This window comes from Cyprinus carpio, chromosome B3 (genome assembly GCF_018340385.1).
Source record: "Cyprinus carpio isolate SPL01 chromosome B3, ASM1834038v1, whole genome shotgun sequence".
In the NCBI taxonomy this organism is placed as follows: domain Eukaryota; kingdom Metazoa; phylum Chordata; class Actinopteri; order Cypriniformes; family Cyprinidae; genus Cyprinus; species Cyprinus carpio.
The window spans coordinates 18,440,771-18,454,251 of NC_056599.1; the positions used below are offsets into that span (position 1 = coordinate 18,440,771).

The 13,481-nt window shown below is 35.8% G+C and overlaps 2 pseudogenes; one reads left to right on the forward strand and one right to left on the reverse strand.

The window, feature by feature from the left end:
- Positions 1–5,444: 5,444 nt before the first annotated feature.
- LOC109094006 lies at positions 5,445–9,459 on the forward strand (annotated as a pseudogene).
- LOC109094007 lies at positions 9,232–13,209 on the reverse strand (annotated as a pseudogene).
- Between the last annotated feature and the right edge of the window lie 272 nt (positions 13,210–13,481).

The window sequence follows — 13,481 nt, forward strand, 5'->3', positions numbered from 1 at the left end:
TGGTCTGTGCTTGTCTACAGTACATTCTCCCCACGCTGCAGTGCTGCAGTGCATCGCGCAGCTTTGCCATAAAGATTTTAATAGGTGGTTATAATAAAACAGGTGGTGTGCCAAAAATGTAGGCTATTAGGTTGTTGTGAGTGCAGATGTGAAGTAAATTAATATTTATGAGATAAACTAATATTTCAAAGGTAGGTTGAAGAATTTATGCCTAAACAAAAGAAAGCTCTGTCTAGGCTCTGCCTAGGTACGGTTTGTGTCAAGTCATTCGTTAAGCTGACTGTTTGATGAGGAGAAAGAGATAAAATGTAGTAGAAATAAACACGGTAAGAATCCGCAGAAGCAAAGGACTCTTATTATGATGTAATGTTTGGTTGACCAATCAGTGGAGAGGGGTGTTTCATTCCCGACCCGCCCACATGTAGAGATTGAATATTCAAGTTGTTCATTCATTTTCTGTCCCTGAACATAAAAAAAAAAGAAAAATGAAGCCGAATTCTTGATTTTTCGTTTTGTTTGAACAAATGAAAAAGGAAAAACGTGCCATTTTTTAATTTTTCAGAATTTAATATTAAATTAAAAAACTAATTATACAAAGGTACACGGACCCATAAAATTCAATGAAATGCCTTAAAAGCGTCAAATGGGTTTCAAAATTTTAAGAATGGGTATGGTCAATTTCTTTTAACAGGAAAAAAATCATGAAATGAAACATTTGCATGCAAAATTTGGGACAGATAATTTGTTTGGTTTTGGAACAGTAAAACTGGTTTTGTTTAGGCTTTTTTTTAATATAATTAATTGAATATCAATTCTAAATATTATATCAAAATAATGTCATAGTAGAGATGGTCAAGACCTCTGAAGTGCGACAGGTCAAAATACAGTTTGATGTTAGCTATACTTTTTCTAGTTTACTTTTATTTAACATACCAATACCAAAAGGACAAAAACATCAGTGTGTACAGTATTCATGAAAAGCATCTCTAAGAAGCTGAGAAGTCTGTCATGCAATTCTTAGTCCACAGATCTACAGAATCAAGAACTGTTTCACTTTATCTCGAGTATGAATTCAAATGCTTTTAAACAAACATCCCCCATAAATCACCATGCCTCAAACCAAATGTTGTATTACACAGCAGATTTAAACCAACAATCAATAATTTATTCTGTTTTACATTTTAGTGTATATTATCACACATAATTCATGTCACAGGCTGACCTTGTTTACAATCACAGAATCGATCTTCAAGAGACAGACCATATCAAGGTTGTTTGATTGGTTCAAAAAGCAGCTCTATTCACGCTGCATGAATTATTCAGATTTAGACAAACCACTTAATTATTGCATAAGAGGAAAAACAATCAATAATAATCTCTATATTCAAACAAATTTAAATATGAAAAATATGAATACCCTGATTTTTAACACAAATGTGAACCTGGACCACAAAACCAGACTTAAGTCGCTGGGGTATATTTGTAGCAATAGCAAAAATACACTGTATGGGTCAAAATTACAGATTTTTCTTTTATGCCAAAAATAATTAGGATATTAAGTAAAGATCATGATCCATGAAGATATTTTGTAAATTTCCTACCTAAATATAGCAAAACTTTTGATTATAAAAATGCATTGCTAAGAACTTCATTTGGACAACTTTAAAGGTGATTTTCTCAATATTTAAATTTTTTTGCACCCTCAGATTCCATATTTTTATATAGTTGTATCTCGGTCAAATATTGTCCTATCATAACAAACCATACATCAATGGAAAGCTTATTTATTCAGCTTTCAGAGATGTATAAATCTCAATTTCAAAAAATTGACGCTTATGACTGGTTTTATGGTCCAGGGTCACAAATGTGTACGCAAGGTCACCAAAATAGGAAGAGAAAGCCATGATCATGTGATGTGACGTGATGACTCAGACACGTTCTCCGAAGTTCACCTTTTATCCAGTTTTTGAACTTTCTAAGTACTAGGACTGAGCTCAAGCTGTGTAGCTCTTACTCAGAAGCGAAGGCTTTCTGTTTTACAAAAGCACTTCTGCAGTCTGACCTAAGGCCTCATTCCTGTGTTTCAGTAGGCAGATAGATACTGGCTTACATCTGCAATGTGACAGACAGACTCCCAAATGTGGAGCTTTAAATCATTACTTTTGTCACAAGAAACTGCGGCCACTGAAATATGCTATACATTTATTATTGATACAACACAAGTTTGCCAAATTACATGACACCAGGGCAATACCATGTTTTAGGACATGTGCTACCATTCAAAAAAAAAAATTGTATTTTTTTTTAAGGAAGTCTCTAGTATTATGTTTCAAAGTCTAAAATACAGTAAAAACGTAATATTGGGACATAGCAGCACTTTCAACAGCCTGACTTTACAATCAAACTCCTTAGCAACACCTTAAATGTGGATTCATCCATCCATATAACTTTTTTTTTCTTTTTAAGTTAGATATGTATTCAGATTTTTTCCTCTACCCCTTTCTTTTCATATTTGAGAGTCAGATGTGGCTTTTTCTTTGAAACTCCATCTAAAGGGCCAGTGTCTGAGAACGTTCCCTGATGCGGATGAAGGCACCAGTGAGCGGTCGGTCTTTCAAACTTCAGATTTTACACTCATTCTCTTGTTGTGCAACTAAGCCAACCATATTTATTTCTGTGCTGGTTAGATCAAGACTGTGTTCCTCTTTTGTATGGAACAGACTTTATCTCTCAACAGAACAACAGACTGATTGGTTTCTTAAGAAACGTGTTTCTGTTGTGTCATTTTTAAAACCTAAATTTGACATGCAAGAAACTCAATACTTCAGCAGCTGAAAAAAAAAAACACATTGTACTGCAATTTCCATGCTTCATTAAGCCACATTTTCAACTGTGCTAATAATAAAAAAAGGTTTCTCCAGAACTAAATTAGTACATTAGAATAATTAGAGTGAAAAGGTTTTCTAGTAACCTGGAATAATGGATGCTGAAGGCGATGAGGCTTTCCATCGCATTCAAAATTAGAATTTAAAAATAAAAGAACACAGATTTCTAAAATGTATTATGAAAAGAGTTATTCCAAATAGTGATAATAATTCAGAATAATTCAGAATTCATTATTACTATTTTTGAGAGGTATAGTTTTGATCAATTAAATGCTACCTTGGTGAACAGAAGAACTGAGATATGAAAATGTCCAATTCCAAACATAACCACAGCAAGTTAATAAAAAACAGGGACGTTTATAAGCGAAGTAGTGTTAAGTACATTTAAGCAACTGAATATTAGCATAAGAACAACATTTTTTTTAAAGTTATCAGAAAAAATGTGATCGGAAATCTGAATATGTATTGTACTGAAATAATAGATTTAAAAATGAATGATGCCATCAGCCAAACAAGGACAGTGTCGGTTACCACATCCAAAAAAAAAAAAAAAAAAAAATGTCTACAGAAACCATGACAAAGCTCAACTTAGCAAAGACAGAGCTTCTCATCAACTGACTGTGCGACACAATTTCACCATCCAGCTAGATTCATAAGCAATCATCCCATCAAGTTTGGTCAGAAATCTTTGATAACCAGCTGACCTTCAAAGACCGGATTGCAAAGCACTTCCTAATGGAGCACGCTGCACAACTTCGCATCTAGGCCCTTGTAATTTCCAGGCTGGACTATCGCAGTGCTGTTCTGGCTGTCCTTCAATGCAATGCAATGATACTTCTACAAATGATTCCAAATTTGTAATGTAATACTGGGAATGTCATTAAAGCCTTTGTTTCAGCCACAAAATTATAGGGCAAGCTTTACTAAATTCATATCAACACAAAGGTATTAATATGTAATATTTTTGTTTCGTTAATTCAATTTAGAATGTTAAGAAAATTAAACAATTTAATATATGCTTGGACTGGGACTAATCAATAAGGCATCAATGGGGATCTCATCTATGGTCAGAAACGGCCTTGACTGAAGGTGATGATACACGGGGCAACTTTTTAAGCAATGTTACCATCAACAGGCAACCACCATTAATTTTATTCAGTGTATACATAACACACACACACAAGGTAACAACTGCAGTGTTCACCACCATTAAAATCTCTTGTAAAAACCTCACTGTGCCACCCTAAACACACTCCTTCACAGATCATCTAGCTGCGCAAACATCTGAATCTTCAACAGCTGGCTCTTTTCCACAAAGCAGTCTGCTCAATGGTCATGGGAGAAATCAAGGGTAAATTAAAAACCAAACAAATGCTCTCATTTAAGTAACACACAAAACGGATTAACGCTTCAAAGAGTGTCCTTCCCAATTCTAGCAGTCAATATTTGCTTCATATTATCTCCTCTACCTAAAAGATATAGCTGTATTACATGTGCAGCATCCAATCAAGTGCCCTAGTTTGTAAACAGGCTTGTTGACTCAGCAGCAGAGGGTTATGAACACATCAGCAGAACACAGAGATAATCACTGTTTTCATTATATCCTGCTGCATCCTTTTTTTTTTCTTTCTTGGGAAATTTACATATTTCTTGAGGCTTATGGTTTCAGATCATTGTTTAGCCCTTCACAGCACTCCTCGTGAAAGCATATCTGTAACTAGGAATGAATTATTTAGTAGCTTTTTGACTTTTACATAATACATCACAGGGTTGACAAAAGGTCATGTATGTAATACATATGGAAAACAGGCCTCAGATAAATAAACAATAGTTCTTACAGAATATATATATATATATATATATATATAGGCTGCAAAAAAGCCCGAATACATAAACTGAACACGTTGCATCCATGCACTTGAAACAACCATGTAAGGAGTTGCAATCAGGACTAAAATGGACAATATAATTACTTTAATCTGTCAATCATTATTAATAACCATGAGACAAATTCATTGTCTGTTTACTGTCTGGAAGCTGTAGGCCTAAGCACTAAACAATATAAAGGCCTGACGTTTCCTCCGAATTTGGCAAAAATGGGAACAGTTTATTCATTGTGTTTCAGAATAGAAACAGATATTCTATATTGACAAATTAACATTTAAATCAACTAATAAATAAACTGTTCAGGATTTACAGGTGTTTGCGATGTGAAGGTTACAGGACTTCCTCTGTCGAAAGGCCAGGCCAGTCTATGTCTTTCTTTGGTCAAAACCATTGTTGATGTTTTTTTACCTGGTCTTGATTCCTTCGTCTTCCTGTTGATTTTAGGAAGATTTGTATAAGCCTTTGTAAGGAAATTGTGAACACTTTAGTTTGCACCCTCAAACAAACAAACAAACAAACAAACAAACAAACAAACAAACAAACAAACAAACAAACAAACGCCGATTCAAGTTCATCTGCCGCGCTTTGAACTTCCGTTTCCCCATATATGGACTGTCCGCCGGGAACGCGCAAAATGATTGACAGGCCCCTTTAAAAATCTACTAAAAAAAAAAAAATCGCTGCCATTTTTTATTTCAAAAGAGTTTTACAGTGATATCTTTCAGGTGGACACTTAATGTTAAAGTTAACTTTCAAACAAGTCACATAAAGCAGATCTTTCTATTTCTGCATACAAATATTTTTTTTAAAGACATTCTTTCATACTGTGTGTAACGTTACACCAATTACCGATCAAAATGAAATGACTCTTACAACAAAGTAATGCATTCCGAAGCGGGAAGTTATTTATCTTCTGTGTTTCCAGACGGACTTTAAAACCGGGTACTATATTCAACTGTTTGCACTACTGGCTTTCGCTTTAATACTTTTCTTTTTTACATTAGTTGCACATTTCTTACGTAATTAACGCTACACTGTATGTTAACAGATATGACTTTTATTGTAGACCAGTTCTGTATCTCAATACCATGAGCAGTTCCGTGTTTGCTTCTCACCAGATCATCCCATCACAAATCAATTACAAGTGATCTGCAAAAGTTTCTTCAGCTCATGGCTCCAGTCTGGAGTGATGTTCGAGCTGCTTTGCCCTCGACAGTGTGTGAATTCCCCCTTCACTTCAGGGAGAAGACTGAATTGAGTGTGTTGAAGGTTCTTGAGCTGGCTAGAGATCAGCTGTACAGTGAAGCAGATTGTCCAGCTTCTGCTCAAAGAGCTCAGGTCATCACTGATTACTCCTGGGAGAAGCTCAAGACTGGGACATGAAGAGGAGGAGAGTTTACTCTTATGGCTGCTTATTCAAAGTCTTAAGTTTATGTCATGGATCCATCTCAATACAATATCCAAGAGGCCATCAAAACATGTGACATGGGTCTGTTAATGGGAGCAGGCATCATGGACAACATTCTGCAAAGGCTTGTTGGTGTCTTAAGAAATAAAGTGAAAATGAAGAGTCCAAACAAAGCAGAGAGGAGTGATGGACCCTGTTCAAAGGTGAAGTCATCTCTCATAAAGACAAGAGCATGAAGGATTTGTGAATGTATGTTTTTGGAAATATTTTGAAGTAGCTTTCATTCAGTTTAATTTTAGTTTTAAAGAAATGTATGTTTTTGTGTGCGTTTATTGTATATATAGCTTTTATATTTATATTTAGCTTTTAATTTTTAGTTGTAGTAATTTTAATACTTCATTGTCATTTTTGCCTGTCATTGTAAAGAAAACCTAACATTTGATCAAATTATGTGTGAATTTATTGAATTAAAAATGATAATATTTAATATAATAATATATAATATTAAATTATATTATTATTTGAAATGACAAAACTTTATTTTTGTGTTTGTTGGAATCACTGAATATGTTGGCAGGGCACTTAGAAATGTGATCTATTTTTATTTTTATTTATTTAAGGTTTGCCTGTGATTTGATATCAATTGTTGATTCAGAAACATGTTTTATTTTACTAAATCATGTCATGCTCTTTAAAACTCTGTTCTAATAGCCTACTCGGCACATTGTTCACTTATAAAGCTTTTCTAAAGCAGAAAATGAAAGTGGACTGTGTGTCCGAGCCTGTGATAAACCCTGCACAAGCAGTACCTAGGATTCTTTGTCCATCCATGGAGCGCTTCAGATCAGATTTTCCTGGATGTGCAGAAACCTGTGATTATAGAAGGAATAACTGACCACTGGCCGGCCTTCACAGAGCATCCATGGAGGTATTGAAAAATATGCGTTATTAGATTTTATCTTCTGAAACATCTGTACACTGCCATACTGTACACTCTCTCTAAGCATAGACTACTTGCGAACTATCGCTGGCTGCCGGACGGTACCTATTGAAGTGGGATCCAAGTACACTGATGAAGAGTGGTCACAAAAAGTCATCACAGTGCATGACTTCATAGACCGCTACATTATAGGAACAGTAAGAATCATTTGAGTTTCATTTCATTGTAAGACACAGTGTTTTTGTTTTTGCCCAGAGAAGCTGTGAACTGTCTATATTTGTTATTTTTGTTTTTTTTTCTTATAGGCGGAGGATGGAGTGGGATATCTGGCTCAGCATCGGTTGTTTGATCAGGTCAGGTGCATTTCTTTTTTGTGCTACTAGAGGACCAGAATCTACATACTTTACCTTTAAAGGAATAGTTCCCCCCAAAATTAAAATTGGCTGAAAATGTATTCACCCTCAGGCCATGCAAGATATAGATGAATTTGTTTCTTCATTGGAACAGATTTAGAGAAATTCAGCATTACATCACTTGTTCACCAGTGGATCTTCTGGAGTGAATGGGTGCCGTCAGAATGAGAGTCCAAACAGCTGATAAAAGCATCACAATAATCCACAACACTCCAGTCCATCAATTAAGATCTTATGACGTCAAAAGCTGCATGTTTGTAAGAAACATATCCATCATTAAGACGTTTTTAACTTTGTAACCATTGCTTTTGGTTTAATAATAACACTTCCACTAGTGAAATAGTCCATCCCCTGTTGTCCTTTCATGTCAAAAACCACTGACATATATTTTTAGCACTGTTTTTCATTTGTAAACAGTGCTTGGTGTGTGCAAATGGGGAAGTCGTGGCCTAATGGTTAGACTGTTGGACTCCTAACCCTAAGGTTGTGGGTTCGAGTCTCGGGCCACGACTGAGGTGCCCTTGAGCAAGGCACCGAAACTCCAACTGCTCCCCGGGCGCCACAGCATGAATGGCTGCCCACTGCTCCGGGTGTGTGTTCATGGTGTATGTGTGTGTTCACTGCTTTGTATGTGCACTTTGGATGGGTTAAATGCAGAGCATGAATTCTGAGTATGGGTCACCATACTTGGCTGTATGTCACGTCACTTTCTTTTTCTTTCACATATTTCACACCTGATTCAAACGAGTCAAATTTTCACTGTAGAAATCAACATTATCGATTGATCCATTTTAACCAGAAGTGTCAGCTTTAAGTTTTAAGCCAGAAGTGTCAGCTAAAAATTTATTTGTTACCAAGACAGACCTTTGGTTTACCTACATTACTTGTGGATTATTGTGCTGTTTTTATCAGCTGTTTAAACTCTCATTCTGATGTCACCCATTCACTGCAGATGATCCACTGGTGAGCTAGTGATGAAAGGCTAAAATGTCCACAAATCTGTTCCAAATGAAGAAACAAACAAACCAGCCTTCAGCAAGTTTTCATTTATGGCTGCACTGTTTCTTTAATGTTCTCACTATACTGTTAAAAGTGCACTCAGTAATTTTTAGTTTGCACTATAGCAGTCTTCTTAGATTTGGAATTATACTAATGGATGTAGCATCATGCAAAACCAATAGCAGTCAATCTGGCTGTTATTCATGATAGGTTCCAGAGCTGAAAAAAGATATTCGCATCCCAGACTATTGTTGTCTTGGAGAGGGAGATGAGGATGACATAACAATTAATGCCTGGTTTGGGCCTGGAGGGACTGTGTCTCCTCTCCATCAGGATCCTCAACAGAATTTTTTGGCACAGGTAAACAAGAGACAAATGGTTCATTTGGCATTTGAAAGGCAAGGCTTTTGTTCCCGCTGTTTCATAGCATTCTGGTTTTGTTTTTGGACGTCAGGTGGTTGGAAGGAAATACATCAGGCTCTACAGCCCATTTGAAACAAAATATCTCTATCCACATCCATCGCAGCTACTGCACAACACCAGTCAGGTAGAAGACCTAATTTATGACAGCAAGTTTCTTGTTCTTAAAGTGTTTTAAAATAATCAGAAATAATCTAAGTTGTTTTATATCTTATATTAAAAAAAAATCATGAGATTGTTTTACTACCAACAGGTGGAGGCAGAGAATCCAGACCTGGTGGCGTTCCCAGACTTCTCTAAAGCCTCATATCAGGAGTGTGTTCTCCGGCCTAGAGATGTCCTCTTCATACCTCAACAGCACTGGCATTATGTGCGCTCTCTAGAGCTCAGCTTTTCTGTCAGTTTTTGGTAGTCCTGATTTGTACAGAATAAAACATTGTGTTGTCAAGTCTTGTATTGTCTTTATTTGTACAAATGCCAAATTTTAGAGTTTTAGGCTTTGTTATACACACATATAAATGTATTTCTTACTGTAAATGATGGGGTTATTCAGCATTCCCATGATTTAGATGTACATTTCTGACATCTCTGCTTTTGTTACAGTTTAAATATAAATGCATCCCCCATCTTAGCCTATTTCTTATATTTAAATCATTTAATTTTAAAATTATTACTTTCATTTAAAAAAAAAAAATGCTACATGTACTGCATTAGCCTAACCGGGACTTGTCACAGCACTTACATTATGTTGCTATTTTGTTGATTTGATTGCTTCTACTGTCATCACTTGGAAGTCACTTTGGTTAAATGTGTCTGCTAAATTAATAAATGTAATTGTAAATACGCCAAAAAAGCATTACTTTTTTAACATCTGTTCAGATATTTTATCCATAGCAGCAATGTGTCCAAGCTATACATTTAACAGTCCATGTATTTCTGTAAAATCTGAACTTGCGGTCTTGGTTTGCTATTTGCATTTTCTATCAGGTGATCTACAGGAACAGTATGTAGGGAACTTAAAATTAAATGGTTACCCACATTCAGTTGCAACACTTTGAACTTTGCTAATAACTTGAAGTAATCTTTTTTTAAGATTTTCCATTGCAAAAACATATTTGAACAGTGCGCTTCTCAATTATTTTTTTTTTTTTATCTTAGCAACTGTACAATTCTACAGAGACAGCAAATAAATTTCCATACAAGAGCAAATAAAATTTGTTTGCTCTTGAATCAGAATTCCAACAAAAATTATTTGTAATTGAGAAACAATCTATTCAATAACAATACTTTATTAATAGAAAATACATGTTAAAAAAAAAAAAAAAAAAAAAACTTTTAAACTTCTAAGAGAACGCACTTGAAAAATCCTCAGTGGTCAAAAGGTCAGCTGCAGCGCAGGCTTTGAGATTACGACCTTCGTGACCGGCGTGATGGCGTGAGAGCAGTGTTCTCTCTGGATGATGAAGGCAGATTTTGTGAACTCTGTGACTGGGAATGCTGCATTTCTGCAAATGAGAAAAAGAAAAATGAAAACATTGGAATCTAAAACCTTTTGAAGTACACAAATAGTGCATATAAAATCTTAAATCAGTGTAGCGATGTTAAAGAAAAACAGTTCACCTGGAATCTCGTGAGGCCAGAAGTCATTGCATGCTGGGCAACGAGGGTCACTGCGTGCTCTAAAATATCTAGCAACACACGGGAGGTGCATCTTGATTCCACAGGCTGGGGTTTCACACATCTGGCACTAAATGTCAAATAAAAGTTCTTGTTTGCAGTTTCCTCTGTTTGAAAATGCTATCAGGTAACCCCTATCATAAATTCTATTCCACAGAAATAAAATTTCAATAAATGTAACATAAGTGGCAAAACATTTTTTAAACTACTCAAGTACTGATGTCTTTTTGGTCACCAAGTAATTCCTTCTTGCGGTTCAAATTAAATGATGGAGATCTAAATCCTGGATTTCCTCAATAAATAAAACTTCTCAACCTTTATTCGTGTTCATGTCTTTACCTGCAGGGCAATGTTGTGGCACACATGACACACTTTGATGAGGTCTTGGTAGATTCTGCGCATATACTGTTCCATCTCCACAATGCAGCGCACACTTAAAGTGTAATCACCGTCTTTCTAAAGCAGCAAAACAAAAGAACAAATAAAAGTATTTTTTGAGTTGTTTAAAATAACTTTGTCCAATATAGAGGAAAAGACCAGTTTTAAAATGAATAGCCTACCTCTTTTAACCACTTGTCCTGGACAAATTTGTTTAAGACAAGCTCGGTTTCTTTCTTCTTCAGTTTCTTTGTCCGGAGGCTGTCGGCACAATTTAAGACATCGGTGGAGGAGGCAGTGCCGCTCTCAGAGTCTACAATCAGATCCATCTGAACACAGAGACAAAATGCTGAGCGATATTATGAAAACAAAACATGATTTACCTAAAAACAAAATGAGAATAATTTTAATTCTCAGGACAAACAATAGACTCATGAAAGTCACCACAATACGGAAAAAAAAAAAAAAATCCCTGTGGATCCTCCAGGTAACAAAAACAAAGTAAAGTTCACTAAATTTTTCCACAGCACTGTGAATGTTTAATGAGATGTGTTCAATAAAGACATCATAAATATATATATATATATATATATATATATATTATTTACTGTGAATAAACTTTTACCGTTTTTCTGAATAATTTTTTCATTTTCTGCATAATCAGATGCCATTCTTGTTATGTCCGTCTCCGTCACATTTACCTGAATAACAGATGTATTTGTCATTTCTTTTTTGACTTAAAAATCATACCAAGCACGTTAATGTAATAGAATACTAAAATTAGTATTAACAAATTAATAATATAGAAAAAGACAGACTTCAACTAACCAAGGAGTAATCCTCAAGACCATCCTCTTCAGAGATGCCTTTCCTAATGTGCATGAAAAAAGGTTGAAGTTGAGTGTTGATGACATTAATGAAATCATCCAATCTGTCTGTATAGTGTGCTAGAAAGGCAATATAGATGCATAATTCAAATAGGACGCCTGTATACAACTGATATACAATTTCCAGGTCTGAGAAATACAAGTAATAAATCTAAAGAAAGAAGAAAGAATAGTTCTGCTTCAGTTCTTCACATTTTGCCTTTAGTGCTAATAAATAAATATTACATAAACACATGATCCAACAGAATTGAGTTTAATTGCAGTCAGTGGGTTTTCTTCATACCTGCATGGGTCTCACAGCAGTGTTTGTGTAATGCCACAGCCTGAGATGCACTGATGATGCCGCTGCTCATTATGGTCTGCAAGAAGCGCTTGTGACTGTCTCCCATAGTTCGGGACATTCTGCTTAATGTTCTCTTGAGCTGGAGAAGACATGTCTTGATAAAATTCCTCATATTTGCAAATACTGAGCAGGCAAAGGGTGTGTATCAAGGGATGATGTTCCCAGCAGAATGGGACACAGCTAGTTGCATTTAAAGACCTGGTTGACTCAGATGAGAGGGTTCTCATGACCCTGCTTGTAACTTTAACCGGATGTTTATGTTGGTAGATGCTCGTCTATAAAGAACTACAGTCTTTTGGGCCAGGATAAGGGATTGTGATATTATACACTAAGAATCAAAACTTCTAAATTGTACAAAAACAGATTATGGGATTACGTTTTAAAAGAAAATACTATTTTGGTAGTTTCACGTTTAATTCGTCACTTTGCTGTTAACTTTATTTATTATTTGTGAACTTTACTAGCTATTTCTGGGCGAAAACTGTTTCCTTGCTTCTTTCAAATTTTTCAAATCATACTCAATGGTTTTCAGTGTACATGCAAATGTACAAAAATACCGCAAGCCACAAAACTAAGTTGCACAATATCCTCAACACGACACGCTACATCAAATTAAGCGTGCGTTTGACCGAGCATTCAAAGACCGACATCGTAGTCTGGCCGAAAAAGGCTTGTATTAAACACATATTGTTGTAAAGTGGTGCTTTTCACATACTTTACCTGCTTTCAACGTACCGCCTCTTCGTGCAACATTCATGCATTCCTACTAGAAACATTACTTCAGGTCACGTGGTTTGATCCAGTCATAAGGTTCTTCTTCTGCTGTGGGTTTAATGGCGAGTTGCATACCAGCTTTTAGGTGCATATCGCCACCTCCTGAGCTGGAGTGTGAAGTGATTTCAGTCTAGGCAAGTGGTCTCAAATTCAATCCCTGGAGGACAGCTCTACAGAGTTTCACTCCAGCTAGCTCCAAATCACACCTGCTTGGAAGTTTCTAGTAATCCTGAAAACCTTGATTAGCTGGATCAGGTGTGTTTGATTAGGGTTGCAGCTTAACTGTGCAGAGCTATGGACCTTCAGGAATTGAGTTTAATTGGTCTAGGCATACACGTACATGACAAAATCTACATATTCTGTTCTTAAGATCAGTACTTTAAGTGGAAAAATTAAGTGCTGGTTTCTTAGCATTAACGCTGTTTTGTGCAACTGTTTGAATTCGCTTACTGGATACTTGGACTATCCAG